Genomic DNA, 5842 nt, shown 5'->3' with positions numbered 1-5842 from the left:
GAAGTATGTTATGATGATTTGCATAGGCGAGCAGTATGCGTATGGCTTCAAGCCTAGCCACAGGAGCAAATGTTTCATCGAAGTCAATGCCCTCCACTTGAGTATATCCTTGAGCAACGAGACGAGCTTTGTTTCTGACAACTTGACCATGCTCATCTTGCTTGTTGCGGTATATCCATTTGGTGCCTATTATGTTGTGCTTCCGTGGATCAGGACGCTTAACCAGTTCCCATACATTATTCATCTCAAACTGTTGAAGCTCTTCTTGCATAGCTTGAATCCATTCAGGTTCCATGAAGGCTTCTTCAACTTTCTTGGGTTCTGATATTGAGACGAATGCGAAATGCCCACAGAAGTTTGTTAGCTGAGTTGCCCTTGCACGAGTGAGTGGACCAGGTGCATTGATGCTGTCAAGTATTTTGTCAATTTGTACTTCATTTGCAACACGAGGATGTATAGGGCGAAGACTTTGCTCTTGTTGATCTGTGTTGTCATTTGGAGGTATATCTTCAGGCTGAGCATTGTCTTCATGTGGATCAGGTGCTGAGATGATAAGTTCTTCTTCAGGATGAGCTTCAGAAGGTACAATTTCTCCAGTTCCCATAAGCTTGATTGATTCATTTGCTGGAACTTCATCTAGCACATTTGGCAATTGCTCTCTTTGTGATCCATTGGTTTCATCAAATCGCACATCCACTGTTTCAACCACTTTGTAGTGGAAGAGATTGAAGACTCTGTAGGAGTGCGAATCCTTTCCATATCCAAGCATGAAGCCTTCATGTGCTTTTGGTGAAAACTTTGAGGTGTGGTGTGGGTCCTTGATCCAGCATTTTGTGCCAAATACTCTGAAGTAACTGACATTTGGCTTCTTGCCAGTTAGGAGCTCATAAGATGTCTTGTTCAGAAGCTTGTGAAGATAAACACGATTGATTGTATGGCATGCAGTATCAATGGCTTCAGTCCAGAATTTTCTTGGAGTCTTGTATTCATCTAGCATTGTTCTGGCCATCTCAATGAGTGTTCTGTTCTTGCGTTCGACGACGCCATTCTGCTGTGGCGTGTATGGAGCTGAGAATTCATGTGTGATCCCCAAGGTGTCCAGATATGTATCAAGGCCAGTGTTCTTGAATTCAGTGCCATTGTCACTTCTGATGTGCTTTATCTTGGCGCCAAAATTGTTCATAGCTCGATTTGCGAAGCGTCTGAAGACATCCTGCACTTCAGTCTTGTAAAGGATTATGTGCACCCAAGTATATCTAGAATAATCATCAACAATTACGAAGCCATAGAGGCAAGCAGAAGTAGTAAAAGTTGAGTAGTGAGTGGGACCGAAAAGATCCATGTGAAGCAGTTCGAAAGGTTGAGTAGTGGTCATGATTGTCTTTGAAGGATGTTTTGCCCTTGTCATCTTCCCTGCTTCACAGGCACCGCATAAGTGATCTTTCTTGAACTTGACGCCCTCGATGCCTATGCCATGCTTTTTCTTCGCAAGGGTGTGGAGGTTCCTCATGCCAGCATGCCCAAGCCTTCGATGCCAAAGCCAGCATTCTGAAGCTTTTGCATGAAGACATACTGCAAGTTGTGGTCCTGCTGAGAAATCTACCACATACAAATCACCTTTCCTATACCCTTCAAACACTAGAGATTTGTCAGATTCCATTAGCACCAGGCAGCGATATTTGCCAAACATTACAATCATATTCAAATCGCAAAGCATTGAGACAGACATTAAGTTGAAGCCAAGGGATTCAACAAGCATGACTTTATCCATGTGTTGATCCCTTGAGATTGCAACTCTACCTAGACCCAATACCTTACTTTTACCAGTGTCAGCAAATGTAATGTGGCTCTTGTCGGATGGACATAAAGTTGAGTCCATGAGAAGGCTTCTTTTGCCAGTCATGTGATTTGTACACCCACTGTCAATAATCCATTCTGAAGACTTTGAAGTCACTGGTGTCGTACCCTACAGTGCAGTTAGGGGGATAGGCTTCACGAAGGGTATTGTGAAGCATAAACATTTGACGAACCAGTGGATTATGAAAACTTAGATCCAGATTAGGACTAATAGGGAGAGTAGCATGCGATTCAGGAACGAAGTACATAATGATGCCATTTGGGCAGTTTATCTTGCGCCCCACAAGATTTTTATGGTCCCCAGCAATATCATCAGAAGATTTTGTTTTTGTGCTGGAGACCTTTCCCTGCAAAAGAGAGTTAAGCTTTCTTAACCACCCACATCTTCAAGGGTGGCTTAGAAGCTATAAGTCTAAGTGCAGCATCTGAGAATTTTGGCTTTGAAGCCTTAGCAAACAGTCTAGCAGGGGGACAATAATACTCATAGGCATAGGCAGAATAATTTTTGGTCATATGAACATGACGGTTCAATGAACCGCTCTCATATTCATATGCCTGAGTATGGTTTCCCTGCAAAACATTTGCGTTAGTGTGACTCAGGTGAGTCCTCTGTCTGTATGAAGCCTTTGGACCGAGGTTTGTCTTCTTCAAGTGAGGTGTCATGAAGACATTCACAGGAAGATTTTCCAGACATGTTTTCGGAACCCAGATCTTCTTCATAGGCGGTCCATTCCTGCAGTTAGTACCAATGTACCTGGCAAACACTTCACCATTCTGATTCTTAAACAGTTTATAGTTTGCATCAAAGGATTCATCAATGATAATAGGGTTAGCACAAGTGAAGCCAGATAAATTGGATGGATCTGCTGAAAGTTCCTTTGCAGCAACCCATGTGGTTTTGGGGTACTGCTCAGGTTTCCAGTAAGAGCCATCTGCATTAATTTTCCTCACGAACCCAACACCCTCTTTCCTAGGGTTTCGGTTCAGAATCTGCTTCTTAAGGACATCACATAGTGTCTGATGCCCTTTCAGACTTTTGTACATTCCTGTTTCAAGCAATGTCTTCAACCTAGCATTCTCATCAGCAATAGCAGTGGTATCCTCAGGAGAGGGGTTAGTTACCACGTTAACAGTTGAAGATATTGCAACAGTAGTAGCAGTGGAACATTCAGCAACAGAATTAGCATTATCACGCTCAATGCATTTTAGACATGGTGGTTCAAATCCTTCCTGAGCGGGACTGATCTGTTCGGAGCGAAGTGACTCATTTTCCTTTTGAAGATCTTCATGATCCGCTCTCAACTTCTCAAGATCTTGCTTCTTTTGAAGATAATCATAGGAGAGCTTTTCATGAGTAGTTGAGAGAGTCTCAAGACGATCTTCAAGTTCCTGATACTTAACGTGAAGATTTTTTATGTCTTCAATTAAGGATTCAGAACGAGTCATTTCGGCACCCAACAGATCATCGCTTCTGTCTAACAGTTTTTGAATATGTTCCATGGCTTTCTGTTGTTCAGTTGCAATTTTAGCAAGTGTTCTGTAGCTAGGTTTTGAATCACATTCAGAGTCATCATCACTAGATGTTTCATAGTGAGTAGTGCGTGTGTTTACCTTGGCACCGCGTGCCATGAAGCAGTAGGTAGGAGTGGAGTCGTTCTTGTCATTTGCGTCGGTGTCGGTGTTGCAGTCATTGTCTTCAGTGTTGAAGATGGACTTGGCGACGTATGCTTTAGCCAGACTCGCAATGCCAGAATCAGACTCCTCCTCAGACTCCACCTCTGCCTCCCCAGATGCGGACTCCTCCTCTGAATCCATCTCCTTGCCAACAAACGCATGTGCCTTGCCAGATGAGCTCTTCTTGTGTGATGAAGACTTTGATGAAGACTTGGAAGAAGACTTTGAGTATTTCTTCTTTTTCTTGTCGTCAGAATCATATTCTTTGCTCTTCTTCTTCCTTCTGTTCTCATTGTCCCACTGTGGACACTCAAAAATGAAGTGTCCAGTTTTCTTGCACTTGTGACATGTTTTCTTCTTGTAGTCATGAGCAGAGACTTCATCATTCCTTGAGCTTGATCGTGAAGATTTTCTGAAGCCTTTCTTCTTGGTGAATTTTTGGAACTTCTTCACTAGCATTGCAAGTTCTCTTCCAATGTCTTCAGGATCATCAGAACTGTAGTCAGATTCTTCTTCAGATGAGGAGACAGCTTTTGCCTTCAAAGCACGAGTTCGCCCATAGTTTGGACCGTAGATATCTCTTTTCTCAGAAAGCTGAAACTCATGTGTGTTGAGCCTCTCAAGTATGTCAGACGGATCGAGTGTCTTGAAATCAGGACGTTCTTGAATCATCAGGGCCAGGATGTCAAACAAACTATCAAGTGATCTCAGCAGCGTCTTGACGATTTCATGTTTGGTGATCTCAGTGGCGCCGAGGGCTTGAAGCTCATTTGTGATGTCAGTGAGCCGGTCAAATGTGTGCTGGACATTCTCATTGTCATTTCGCTTGAAGCGGTTGAAGAGGTTGCGAAGAACACTGATTCTTTGATCTCTCTGGGTTGAGATGCCTTCATTGACCTTGGAGAGCCAGTCCCAGACTAGCTTTGATGTCTTCAAGGCACTCACACGGCCATACTATCCTTTGGTCAGATGACCATAGATGATATTCTTGGCAGTAGAATCCAGTTGAATGAACTTCTTGACATCAGCAGCAGTGACACCTTCTCCAGCCTTGGGAATGCCGTTTTCGACGACATACCATAGGTCGACGTCAATGGCTTCAAGATGCATGCGCATCTTATTCTTCCAGTAGGGATATTTAGTTCCATCGAAGACGGGGCAAGCAGCGGAGACTTTGATTATCCCTGCAGTCGACATAGCTAAAACTCCAGGTGGTTAAACTGAATCACACAGAACAAGGGAGCACCTTGCTCTGATACCAATTGAAAGTGCGTTATATCGACTAGAGGGGGGGTGAATAGGCGATTTTTATGAAAATCTTCAAAACGTGAGAGTTATGAAGACAAACAGTGAAGATTATGCCTATTACTGTGCAGCGGAAGTTAGATTACACTAGGCCAGCCATGGTCATGTATTCAATAGAGTGAAAGCGCAATGACAAACAGCTTCAGTGTAATAAGGATCAGGTAGGAAGAAGTTATGAAGCCAAACAGATCATACATTCATGTTGTGGAGACAAAAGATAAAGCAAGCATGCAATGGCTTCACAATGAATAACTGTAAGTAAAAGGAAGTGAAGATGAAACCAGTGACACGTTGAAGACAATGATTTGTTGGACCAGTTCCAGTTGCTGTGACAACTGTACGTCTGGTTGGAGCGGCTAGGTATTTAAACCAAAGGACACACAGTCCCGGACACCCAGTCAAGGACACTTAGTCCAAGACACCCAGTCCTCACCGTTTTCTCCTTGAGCTAAGGTCACACAGACCTCGCGCAATCACTCAGGTAAGTCTTCAAGGTAGACTCCCAAACCTTCACAGACTTCGTTCACTGGCAATCCACAATTTCTCTTGGATGCTCAGAACGCGACGCCTAACCGTCTGGAGGATGCACTGTCCTCAAGTGTAATAAGTCTTCAGATCACACAGACAAGAAGACTTAAGTGATGCCCAATTTACTCTGGCTCTGGGTGGTTAGGGCTTTTCTCCTCACTAGGAATTTTTCTTTCAAAGGCTTCGAGGTGGGTTGCTCTCAAACGACAAAAGCCGTGCGCTGAAATCTGAGCAGCCAACCGTTTATGGTTGTGGGGGGTGGACTATTTATAGCCACTTGGCAACCCGACCTGATCTATCCGAAATGACCCTGGGTCACTAAGGAACTGACACGTGTACCAACGGTCGAATTTTGAACTCACACGGCAACTTTACTTGGGCTACAAGTAAAGCTGACTTGTCTGACTCTGGACAAGATTTTCTCTCAAAGTCTTCGCTCGAAGACATAGGATTTTAATTAGGCATCACTTAAGTCATT

The sequence above is a fragment of the Triticum urartu genome, chromosome 5A (assembly GCF_056163025.1).
Source record: "Triticum urartu cultivar PI428250 chromosome 5A, HENAU_Tu73, whole genome shotgun sequence".
Lineage (NCBI taxonomy): Eukaryota > Viridiplantae > Streptophyta > Magnoliopsida > Poales > Poaceae > Triticum > Triticum urartu.
Note: the sequence above shows the minus strand (reverse complement) of the source record.